The sequence below is a fragment of the Capricornis sumatraensis genome, chromosome 12 (genome assembly GCF_032405125.1).
Source record: "Capricornis sumatraensis isolate serow.1 chromosome 12, serow.2, whole genome shotgun sequence".
Classification (NCBI taxonomy): domain Eukaryota; kingdom Metazoa; phylum Chordata; class Mammalia; order Artiodactyla; family Bovidae; genus Capricornis; species Capricornis sumatraensis.
This window is the reverse complement of record NC_091080.1, coordinates 42,364,593-42,377,839: the sequence shown is the minus strand read 5'-3', so window position 1 is coordinate 42,377,839 and position 13,247 is coordinate 42,364,593.

Sequence of the window (13,247 nt, the reverse complement as noted above, 5' to 3'; positions counted from 1 at the left end):
CGCCCTGTCCCGCGGACACCTCCCTCCACCTCCCTCCGCCTCCCTGAACGCGCCACTCTGGGAACTCCCGCGCCGGCTCCACCCCGCGCTCGGCCGGGGCGGGGCTCGAGCGGCACCGCCTTCCGCCCGCGGCCCTCGCGGTCCTAGAGCCTGCGCTTCGGGTGAGGGACGAAGAGGGGCGCGGGGGTGACTAGCGTCCATCCTGAAAGGAGCTGACCTCCAGCTTCTACCACGGCCGAGGGAACAGCTAGCCCCCACTGCCCAGCCAGAAAACTGAGGGGCGGTCTCGATAATCTTGGATGCAATGGGAGGAAACCTGCTTCTGGACGGTTAAAATAGCCCGGGTCATCCAGCATCCCAAACGGCAAAAATACAAAGTGGTTTGTCTCTTTTTACACACTTTGGGTGAATAACCTGGGTCAAAACACCATGACTTAGCGAAAGACAGATTAATTCAGTAAACGTGAAAGGGGCAAAGAAGAAACTATATATATTTAGCTCTTTGAATCAAGAAAGGTGAATTACAAGGAAGGGGGCAAAGCTGCTTTCCTGCCTGCTTGTTGGCCATAAATTTAGAATTTGGTTATAAATATAGTTTCTAAATATATTTGTTCCGAAAGTCGAGTTGCAAAATAGGAAAGATCTCAACCCAGCAGTGACGATGATGTTCCCAGGGAACTACTTAGTCCTGCAAGTGAGAAAAAGGTCCTGTGAGAAATGGTGAAGCTGGTGTTAGCCAGGAGGACAGTTACCATTTTCCGCTTTTGTAAAATGCATAATTGCACCCTGTGCTTCCTGTCAGGCAGCGCAGCTTCACTTCTTCCTATTTGAGAAAGAAGTTCAAGTTAATAGAATATAAATTATTGTATTAGCCTGCTTGTGTGCTCAGTCACTCAGTCGGGTCTGACTGTTAGCGACCTCAAGGACTGTGGCTGGCCAGGCTCCTCTGTCCACGGGATTCTCTAGGCAAGAACGCTGGAGGGGGTTGCCATTCCCTTCTCCAGGGGAATCTTCCCCACACAGGGATCGAACCCACATCTCCTGTGGCTCCTGCATTGGCAGGCGGATTCTCCACCACTGAGCCGCGTGAGAAGCCCTTATTGTATTAGAAAGCTGTGATTTTTCACGATTAAAGAATTGTGGTCATGGAATGCTTTTTGGGGTTACCCCATTTCAGTGGGGCAGAAATTCAGACGCATCTCTAAAATCAGATATTCCTTATCTCCTTAGTTCAAAACATTCAAAAAAAACAAAACATTCAAACAAAATTTAGGTGAAAAATATATTTCTGGTACATGCATGCTGTTTCCATAGTGATTTCCATTATAAGCTTGCTTGGGGGGAAAATAAATTGCAAACAGAATGTAACCAAGTCCCATAGTAGCTGGCCTGATGCTCCAGGCACCTGCCTCCTGGGAAGCCAGGCCCACCCTCTTTGCCCTGATACCTGAGCCAGTACTAGAAAGCTCCAAAACACACGTTCAGGGTGCTGGGTGCTCGTCTCCCTGTTTCTCTGCCCAGACTGGGAAGTATCACCCACCTGAATTCCTTCTTGCTATGTTCCATCTTGCTTAGGCCTCCAGTGTGTGCCTGGGCCTCCTACCATTGTCGCCATGCCCCTCGATGCTGTCTCCCCTATTTGGATTGAAATCTATCTTCATCAAGCAGGTCTGCACCAGAACTTGAGCCTCACCTCTATCTATGCTGCCCACTGAGATCTTTCCAAGAAAAGAGGCCACTAGATTTACATGTAAGTGTAACCCATGGACAGAGGAGCCTGGCAGGCTACAGTCCATAGGGTGGTAAAGAGTCACAACTGATCAGCTTGCAATCACACACATAAGAACAAGGACTTTTCTACATGGATTTCTGGTAGAATTACCTGGAGTTGTGTTGGTTGATGTTCAGTTTGCTCAGTCATGTCCGATTCTTTGTAACCCCGTGGCTGAACACCAGGCTTCCTTGTCCTTCGCCATCTCCCGGAGCTTGTTCAAACTCATGTCCATTAAGTCCGTGATGCCATCCAACCATCTCATCCTCTGTTGTCCCCTTCTCCTCCTGCCTTTGATCTTTCCCAGCATCAGGGTATTCTCTAATGAGTCGGCTCTTCGCATCAGGTGGCCAAAGTATTGGAGCTTCAACTTCAGCATCAGCCCTTCCAATATTCAGGATTGATTTCCTTTAGGATTGATGGGTTGGATCTCCTTGCTGTCCAAAGGGCTCTCAACAGTCTTCTCCAACACCACAGTTCAAAAGCATCAGTTCTTCAGCACTCAGTCTCCTTTATTGTCCTTTTCCCACATCCATACATGACTACTGGAAAATTCAGAGCTTTGACTGTACAGACCTTTGTAATTTAGAGTCATCAAAATTCAGGTGAGGGACTTCCCTGGCGGTCCGCCAGTTAAGACTCTTGTGCTTCCATTGCGGGGGATGCAGGTTTGATCCCTGGTCGGGGAACTAAGATCTCTCATGCCTCGCAGTGAGATCAAGAACGTAAATAAATTGGGTGATATCACAGATGCGAAAGGCAAATATCTCAATGTCTCGGGTCTCCAGCCTAAGGTTGAATAGAAAGATACAAATGTAAAGAGAGAGTCTTCCATGCACTAGGTGCTGTGCTGGTGTGCGTTTTTTGGTTTTTGTTTTCTACCGTTTATAATGCAGTTGAAGATGAGTAAGCTGAAATGTCACACTTTTGCTCCCAGAGCTTGAAAGGGATTATCTGGGCTTAGAACACAGTTTTCACCTGCAGCCATATCAGCTTCACAAAGAGCTTCATTGTATGCGGGGAAAAGATGAGTTTGTGGGCAACTGACTTCGTTCTGGCCTCCCTGAGTGTATCAGCTCCAGTTTACACCCAGATAACTTCAGGGACCAACCGAGTAAACAACCTAGGGCCAAGCTGATTCCATTGGGTCAGCACGATATTTATTTAAATGGCTTCATCTGAATAATTTTGTACAATCTTTTATATATTCCCTCGTATAGTTCCTTGCAAGCCACTTTGTATTTTCTGTTCTCTTCCTGCCTCCAGTTCACCATGCGTCACTTTGTATATTTCTGCTGCCTCTCTCTCCCTTGCAGGCATTAGGGTTTGCAACCAGCTGACATCAGTGAGTAAGATGTTGCCTGTGATGGGGAGGGAAGGACACGGTGAGGAGGTGGGGAGAAGTGCGGAAGACACCCACAATGACAGGAGGTGCTTATCAAGGGCTTCTCTGTGCAGCAGGCATGGAGTCGGTGCCACCATCACCTCATTCCAGATGAGGAAACAGAGGCCCAGAAATAAGTTTCCAAGCTGGCGCAACTAGTAAGCAATAGGATTTTAACCCGGCTCCAGAGGTTACACTTGTATATACTCTGCTAACCCAGCGAATGTCAAAGTGCTTCATTTTGATTCTAACAGAATGAGGTTAAAAGGTACTCACTCCTTTGGGACCCAAATCCAGATTTTAGCTACAAAATATACTCAGAGAGATACTGCTTTGCCTTACTTTCCTCAACTGAAAGATAAGAGTAATGTTTATGCCTACCCCAGAGGGGTGTGATGGGTGTGATGTTCAGATAGCATCACTGACTCAATGGACTTGAATTGGAGCAAATTCCAGGAGATAGTGGAGGACAGAGGAGCACAACTTAGTGACTCAACAACATATTAAAAAAAGAGAGAGAGAGGAGTGTGACGAGGATAAAACCTGGAGACACGGTTATAAAAGTGTCTGGCACTCAGCATAGACTGGCAAGCTTTTCGACGTTTTAATAATCAGGATGAGCGAGTACAGCTCGCAGGCTGCCAGCTCACTCCCTTCGATAGGACAAGGCTCTGCTGTGTGCCAGTCATCTGATCTGTATTTTAGATGCGTTTTCTAATGTAAGCTCCCAAGGCCCTTGGACCTGGATCGTTTTGTGCTCATTTTACCATGTTTATCTCAGCGCTGCCCACACAGTGCAGGGCCAGGGGCCAGACCCAAACGCTGAAAACCCAAGGTCTCTCCCCTTCTCTCTCTGGATCCTTGACAGTTGAATGAATTAACCTTCTTGGTGGCACTAATTAACATCATCTACCTGTCCAGTTGGATGTGAGAGCTGGATCATAAAGAAGGTTGAGCACCAAAGAACTGATGCTTTCGAACTCTGGAACTGATGCTTTCAAATTTGAGAGTCCCTTGGACAGCAAGGAGATCAAACTAGTCAATCCTAAAGGATATCAACCCTGAATATTCATTGAAATGAATGAATGATGGTTGGATGGCATCACCAACTCAATGGACATGAGCTTGAGCAAGCTGCTGAAGATGGTGAAGGACAGCCTGGTGTGCTGCAGTCCATGGGGTCACAAACAGCCAGACATGACTGAGGGACTGAACAACAAAATTCATTGGCAGGACTGATGCTGAAGCTGAAGCTCCAATACTTTGGCCATCTGATACAGAGTCAACTTATTGGAAAAGACTCTGATGCTGGGAAAGATTGAAGGCAAGAGAAGAAGGGGATGACAGAGGATGAGATGTTGGATGGCATCACCGACTCAATGGACATGAGTTTGAGCAAGCTCCTGGAGACAGTGAAGGATGAGAAGCCTGGAGTGCTGCAGTCCGTGGAGTTGCACAGAGTCGGATATGACTGAGCGAGTGAACAACGGCAAACTGTCCAGCATGCTAAGTTGCCTCAGTCGTGTCCAACTCTGTACAGCCCTATGGACTGTAGCCTGCCAGCTCCTCTGTCCATGGGCTTTCCCAGGCAAGAAAACTTGAGTGGGTTGCCATGCTGTCCTCCAGGGGATCTTCCTGACCCAGGTATCGAACCCACGTCTCTAACGTCTGCGGTATCAGCAGGCAGGTTCTTTACCACTAGCGCCACCTGGGAAGCCCCCCCCACCATCATTTAATCAAAACAATGATGTTCTTTTGTTGGTCGATCAACAAATCAGTGACTGTCTTTTCAAGGCTGATTTCTAATTCAGACGAATGAAGTTGAAGCATATGCTCTATGGATATACAACTCCACTTTGCTGGGCAGCATGGCATTGTAGCTAATATATCTAAAACTTTGTCATTGTTTAAATCTAGATTTTCAAATAGAGGGCCAAAGGCACAGCCACTTTATACTCTATTTAAAACTGAAAAAAACTAGTTCATTCCTTAAAACCAATATCAGTTGGTCATCTACTGATGCTTAGGAGAAATCTGTGCCCTCAAGAAATACATGGTCCTTTGGGGACGAACAGGTGAATTTTATGGAAAATGAGCTGAGACAGTGAAGAAAGTCTGCCTGCAGGAGGGACGAGGTGAGGCTAGCTTCACAACCTGGAAGAACAGGATGAACAGTGGTGAGGGAAGGGACCACGGAGGACATCCATCCGAGCCTGAAGCTCATCTAAGGCTGGGGCACTGAGTGGTCCATGGTATCTGTGGAGATGAGGGTGGAATGTTAAGGGGATTCAATCCAGCCTGCAATGACCAGCAAGGGCTATGGTCTCTGGAACCTCTACGGCTATCTCCATCCTTACTAAGTGGTAGAAGCAGCCTACTCCACTGTTTCCTGGGACTTCCCTGGTGACCCAGCGGCTAAGACTCCATGCTCCCGATGCACGGGGCCTGGGTTTGATCGCTGGTCAGGGAACTAGATCCCACATGCTGCAGCTAAGACCTGGAGCAGCCAAGTAAATAAATACATGGACACATGTATATGTATGGCTGAGTCCCTTTGCTGTTCACCTGAGACCATCACAACATCACTAACTGGCTATGGTGGTACCCCAATACAAAATGAAATGTTTAATAAAAATAAATAAATATTTAAAAAGAGAGAAACCTGTTTCTTGTCCTTCCTATTCTCCATTTGGATTCCTCATCCTGCCATTTTTGAGCCTAAACATCATAGAGAATCTCAAGGAGACATAAAACTAACTGGTCTGTAACTGGGGAGAAAAACCTTGACTTCTGGTGAGCACGACGGTAACTCAGAATGGTTTATTCAGTACTTGGCTCCTTACTAAGCAGGGCCTGACTGTGAGAGACTGGAGAAAACTGAGGAGCGTCCTGGCTGATTAGGAGAAGTGCAAAAGCTGCTGAGCGTGACTTGAGAAGCGGATATGTTTTCAAATGTTTTCAATCAGCCACTCTATCTCCTGTGAAAAGGAGGAAACAGAGAGAGAGAGCCACAGAGTGACAACCTTGGATAGAAAAGTGACCCATTCCAGTCATGCGATTACTCAGCTTTGTGCATCTGAATTGCATTTTTTTTAGTGACACATATCTGTTGAATACTTCCGACACTCCAGGAACAAAAAGCTTGCTCCTTCAAGAAGCTTCCCATCTAGTTGAGAGAGAAGACGTGTACACAAACCACTTTAAGTCAGCCAAGTACCAACTGTGTGATGTGTAGTAGTATCATTGTGCAGAGAAGAAAGGGCTTGTTTCTTCTTTAGGTCATCCAGAGTTCTACCACTTACTAGAGAGTAGGGTCATCTGATCCAAAGGGAAAAATTGGAAAATCTCAGAGTAACATAATTATATCTTTTAAGTAACACTCACCTCTGTCTTCTTCCTCAAACACCAACAAGCTCCAAGCCATTTCTGAGCCTTTGTACTGGCCATTCCTTCTCCCAGGAACACTCTCCTTTACATGGTCACCTTCTCCAGGAGGCCTGCTCTGATACCACCATGTGTACATTTGCGATAACTGGAACCCTGTCTGTTTTAGAGCTATCCCCAAGGCCTGAGAAAGAACAGTTAAGTGCTCAATGGATAAACGTCAGTGAATGAACAGAAACTGATAAACAGCTACTATTTAAGCATGCCCCCTCCAGAACAGGTAGAACTGTTTTATGCTGAATAATCCACGCAGTGAATATGAAGTCTCCGAAAGCACTCAGAGACACTCCAATGCTTCTCTGAGTCTCTTCCATCTAGAGTTTCTCATTTTCATTTCACCATTTGCTCAGCTCTTGTAAGAAAGTGCACCAGGAAAAAAAAAAAAAGAAGAAATGTACTTTGTGGACTCTGAAAGTCTGAAGCACCTACATCTAACTTTCCCAATCGTGACTCCAAACTTTCTTGATTGTGCCTTTAGGATTTTTCTGTGGAGGCAGCATCTTACTTCATCCTGCCCTCTCCTTAGGACTTACTTCTCAAAAATGTCAAGGCAGTTTTTCTATATGATTCACCAGAATTTAACCATGTACTTGGAGTTTGTATTGTAAACATTTGCCTCTGACCTGTGATTTTACTGCCATTTTTGCATCTTACCACCCACCGGGCCTCCTGTGCACTTGACTTTGAGGAGCCTGCCGAGGGCATCTAGTATGAGGCAGTGTAGCCCCCGGGGGTTTCCTGAGACGCACAAGCTCTGTCATCACTTGAGACAGACAGGCATGACACCCACTTCTTCTTTTTAGAAGAATCCTCTATTAAAATAGCCGAGCATAGTGATGTTAGACAAAGGCAAAAATTCCAAACTATATTTAGCATACAGAAACTCTTGTCGAACATACAGGAAACTGTTCATGGTGATTTCCCAGGACTGAGGAAGTGGGAGTGGGTGCATACTTTTTATGCTTTTTCAGTTTGGGAATATGCAAAAGTATGTCAGTTTCAAAAGTTGAGTAAATTGAATTTTTTTAAACCAAAAGATGCAGTTATGTGACAATATTTTAAAATTATTTGGCACAATCTAAATTTTTTTATAATTTTAAGTAACTTGTCAATGGGAGCCTAGTTCAGTTCTGGTCCATCTCTGCCTAAATAGAACACACATTTGACATCTGACACTACCTCCTGTAAGACTCTGGGCTCTTCTGTCTACACTGGCTCAGACTCTGTGAGTTAAGAAAGATAGCAGTCTCTTTACAAAAGGGCAAGCTTTTGTCTGCCTGCCTCAAGAGGGCTAGCCATGGGTATTTCTCCTGCTCTGTCAAAGGGAAGAGGTCACGGAGGAAATGAGAGATGGGAAGGAAGGAGGTGAACCCAGAAAACCCTGTCTGTTCTCCTGTTCCTGGTACTCCATCCTCAAGGCCCAAATGGAAAAGAGATGATATTTCTTTTCATCTCTTTTGAGATTACCCTCATGTGATCATATAACCAATGAACCCACGACCACCATCACGTGACCTCCTGCCTGACACCTGTCCAGGAAAGTCTGGTGCTTTTCTCCAGAAGAGTGCTCATCCTCCCAGGCACTTCTGCATCTTAACCTTTTCTGGGTGTTTTTGTAGGACTTTTTCTTTTTTTCTTTCAGTTCAGTTCAGTTCAGTCGCTCAGACGTGTCCGACTGTATGCGACCCTATGAGTCGCAGCACGCCAGGCCTCCCTGTCCATCACCAACTCCCGGAGTTCACTTAGACTCACGTCCATCGAGTCCATGATGCCATCCAGCCATCTCATCCTCTGTTGTCCCCTTCTCCTCCTGCCCCCAATCCCTCCCAGCATCAGAGTCTTTTCCAACGAGTCAACTCTTCACATGAGGTGGCCAAAGTACTGGAGCTTCAGCTTTAGCATCATTCCTTCCAAAGAAATCCCAGGGCTGATCTCCTTCAGAATGGACTGGTTGGATCTCCTTGCAGTCCAAGGGACTCTCAAGAGTCTTCTCCAACACCACAGTTCAAACACATCAATTCTTCGGCACTCAGCCTTCTTCACAGTCCAACTCTCACATCCATACATGACCACTGGAAAAACCATAGCCTTGACTAGACGGACCTTAGTTGGCAAAGTAATGTCTCTGCTTTTCAATATGCTGTCTAGGTTGGTCATAACTTTTCTTCCAAGGAGTATGCGTCTTTTAATTTCATGGCTACAGTTACCATCTGCAGTGATTTTGGAGCCCCAAAAAATAAAGTCTGACACTGTTTCCACTGTTTCCCCATCTATTTCCCATGAAGTGATGGGACCAGATGCCATGATCTTCGTTTTCTGAATGTTGAGCTTTAAGCCAACTTTTTCACTCTCCACTTTCACTTTCATCAAGAGGCTTTTTAGCTCCTCTTCACTTTCTGCCATAAGGGTGGTGTCACTGGTGTATCTGAGGTTATTGATATTTTTCCCAGCAATCTTGATTCCAGCTTGTGTTTCTTCCAGTCCAGCATTTCTCATGATGTACTCTGCATATAAGTTAAATAAGCAGGGTGACAAGATACAGCCTTGACATCCTCCTTTTCCTATTTGAAACCAGTCTGTTGTTCCATGTCCAGTTCTAATTGCTGCTTCCTGACCTGCATACAGATTTCTCAAGAGGCAGGTCAGGTGGTCTGGTATTCCCATCTCTTTCAGAATTTTCCACAGTTGATTGTGATCCACACAGTCAAAGGCTTTGGCATAGTCAATAAAGCAGAAATAGATATTTTTCTGGAACTCTCTTGCTTTTTCAATGATCCAGTGGATGTTGGCAATTTGATCTCTGGTTCCTCTGCCTTTTCTTAATACAGCTTGAACATCTGGAAGTTCACGGTTCATGTATTGCTGAAGCCTGACTTGGAGAATTTTGAGCATTACTTTACTAGCATGTGAGATGAGTGCAATTGTGTGGTAGTTTGAGCATTCTTTGGCATTGCCTTTCTTTGGGATTGGAATGAAAACAGACCTTTTCCAGTCCTGTGGCCAGTGCTGAGTTTTCCAAATTTGCTGGCATATTGAGTGCAGCGATTTGACAGCATCATCTTTCAGGATTTGAAACAGCTCCACTGGAATTCCATCACCTCCACTAGCTTTGTTCGTAGTGATGCTTTCTAAGGCCCATTTGACTTCACATTCCAGGATGTCTGGCTCTAGGTGAGTGATCTCACCATCGTGATTATCTGGGTGGTGAAGATCTTTTTTGTACAGTTCTTCTGTGTATTCTTGCCACTTCTTCTTAATATCTTTAGCCTTTCCCAATTCCCTCTGGCCAATTCTACTAAGCATAGTGTGTGTGTGTCTGTGTCTGTGTCTGTGTTAGTCGCTCAGTCATGTCCAATTATTTGTGACTCTATCGACTGTAGCCCACCAGGCTCCTCTGTCCATGGAATTCTCCAGGCTAGAATACTAGAGTGGGTAGCCATTCCCTTCTCCAGGGGATCTTCCCGACCCAGAGGTCAAACCCAGGTCTCCTGCATTGCAGGCCAATTATTTACTGTCTGAGCCACCAGAGAAGCTCAACAAGCATAGTAGAAAATTTATTTCTCTTTTGAACAACAGTTACATACAAGAGCAGATATATCTGCTTACTGGCACAAAGCTTGAGCAAAAATGACAGATGACACCAGAATTTCTTTCAACAGGTCTTCCAGGGAACAGGGAAACACATGCCCTGTTCTATTCAAGGCTCAAGCCAGGGGCTGCTGCTTCTGACAAACTGGCCACACCTGGTCCCCACTGCTCCCTCATGCAAGCGGCAAGGAGCTTTTTATTTTTAAGGATTCAATAATTAATCATTTGTAAGAAATAGGAAATAGACATCAAAAATAATAAATAAGGGGAAAATAAAATTGTATAAAACTCTCTGGTAGTTAGCAGTGGTCGACTTCTGAAATACCAGAGGGTTTCAACTTAAGAATTAGAGTGTCTCAGACTTTCACTTTTCACTTTCATGTATTGGAGAAGGAAATGGCAACCCACTCCAGTGTTCTTGCCTGGAGAATCCCAGGGATGGTGGAGCCTGATGGGCTGCTGTCTACAGGGTCGCACAGAGTCGGACACAACTGAAGCGACTTAGCAGCAGCAGTAGCAGCAGACTTCCCTGGTGGTACAGTGGATAGGAATCCAGCTGCCAATGCAGGGAACATGTACTCAGTCTCTGGTCTGGGAAGATCCCACATGCCTCGGAGCAATGAACCCCATGTACCACGACTAGCGAGCCCACACGCCCCGAAGCCTGTGCTCCGCAACAAGAGAAGCCTCCGCAGTGAGAAGCCCAGGCACTCAACAAAGAGAATCCGCTCACCGCAACTAGAGAAAGCCCTCGAGCGGCAATGAAGACCCAGTGTAGCCAGTAGTAAGTAAATAATTTTTAAAAAATAGTATTAGGGTGTCACCTTGGTTGGATCCCTCCCCTTCGCCCCCACAGGGTGTTCAGTTTGTGATCCTGAACAAACTCTTCACCCTCTAAGCTCCAGTTTCCTCTTTATTGCAAAGGGGAAGACCCTGACGTCATCGGCTTGTTGGGGAGATTAAATGAGATACTGCATGTAAGGACTGGCCTCTGCTGGCCCCCAGGCTGCGTGACATAAGAGAGTGCATGACCGTTCTCACGAATCCTTTCCTCTTTTCTCTTCAACAAGATGATTCAGTCAGAACAGTGTGTGGTTGCTTGGTTCGAAGAGAAATGAATTCACAGTAGCCAGAGGTGGAAACAACCCCAGTGTCCATCGATGGATGAATGGACAAACAAACTATGGCAAATACACATAATGGGATATTATTTGGCCTGGAAAAGGAACAACATTCTGATGCATGCTATAGCATGGGAGTGCTTTGAGGCCATGATGCTAAGTGAAATAAGCCAGTCACAAAAGGCCATATTGTACAATTCCGCTCACATGAAGTTCCTAAAATGATCAAAGGCTTCCCTGGCAGTCCAATGGTTAAGACTCAGTGCTTCCACTGCAGTGGCACAGGTTCAATCCCCGGCCAAGGAATTAAGATCCCAGGTGCCATGGAATGTGGCCAATAAATAAATAACAAAATGGTTGAATGCATAGAGACAAGGAGAATGGTGGCTGCCAGGGGACTGGGAGGAGGGGAATGGAGAGTAGTATTTAATGAGTACAGAATCTCTATCGAGGATGATGAAAAGGTTTGGGGTATGGACGGTGGTGATGGTTCACAGCAACGTGAACACATTTAATGCCATTGGATTGTATACTTAATAATGGTTAATATGGTAAATTTTATGCTATGGATTATACATTTCACCACGATAAAAAATAATCATGAAACATACTCACCAAGGACTTATACACAGACAGTGTCAATGCATTCGTTTAGACTGAGTTCCTCCACCCTCTGGGCCCCACACTGACCTGCCTACAGCTTCTCTTCTGCCACCCCGTATGCCTCCCCACCCTACGGCCTGCCTTCGAGTGCCCCCATGGGTCTGCCCAGGGGTCTCCGCTCCTTTCTGAATCACTACTAGGATGCGGAGGCTACAAACACACCAGGCACGCCTGTGGCTCAATATGAAACCAGGCCTCCCTCGGTTCCTGCCCCACTGCCCATCTGCTTCAGCACTTCTCCTTCACGGGCTTCCCTGGGCCCCATGAGTCACCTTGACTTCTCTTTTCCACCTGTGCTGACCCCTTGGATGGAGTGACTCAGCCCTTGGATTGCCCGCTTGGCTGGGCACTTGGCCTTGCAAGGTTCAGCTTCCTGTGTCTGCTCCCTGATGACTCTTCAGAATCTGCCAAGCAGCTGAGGTCATTCTCTGCTTGTCTCCAGCAGAAGCCACTGGTCTCTGAGGCTGGGAACGTGAGCGTCACCCATTTCTGCCTTCCCCACTCTGCCCCTCCGTCAGGGCCACCTCAGGAGCACCTGGTCAATATGTTTCCTTTGGAACACGCCCTTGCATCCTGCTACAAGCCTCTGCATGCCCCTCTGGTCTGGTCTCCCTCCTCCAGTCTGGTGTGCCCCCTCTATTCTGTGTTCCTCCTCCAGTCTTGTCTCTCTCCTCTGGTCTGGTCTCTCTCCTCTGGTCTGTGTCCCTCCTCTGGGCCGTGTCCCTCCTCTGGTCTGTGTCCCTCCTCTGGTCTGGTCTCTCTCCTCTGGTCTGGTCTCTCTCCTCTGGTCTGGTCTCTCTCCTCTGGTCTGTGTCCCTCCTCTGGGCCGTGTCCCTCCTCTGGTCCGTGTCCCTCCTCTGGTCTGGTCTCTCTCCTCTGGTCTGGTCTCTCTCCTCTGGTCTGGTCTGGTCTCTCTCCTCTGGTCTGTGTCCCTCCTCTGGTCTGTGTCCCTCCTCTGGTCCGTGTCCCTCCTCTGGTCTGGTCTCCGTCCTCTGGTCTGTTCTCCCTCCTCTGGTCCGTGTCCCTCTCTGGTCCGTGTCCCTCCTCTGGTCTGGTCTCCCTCCCCTGACCTGTGTCCCTCCAGACCTTTCTCCCTGTCATGGCCAGAGCTGTTGTCCCAAATGCAGATCTGGTCCTGCTGCTCTCCTGCCAAGAAGCCCCACAGGCCCCAACCCTGGAGGACATGCCTGGGCTACTTGCTCACCAGAATACACCCCTCACACGGGCCCCCACTGCCAGCCCGGCCCCTCCCCTACCACAGCACACAGACATCTGC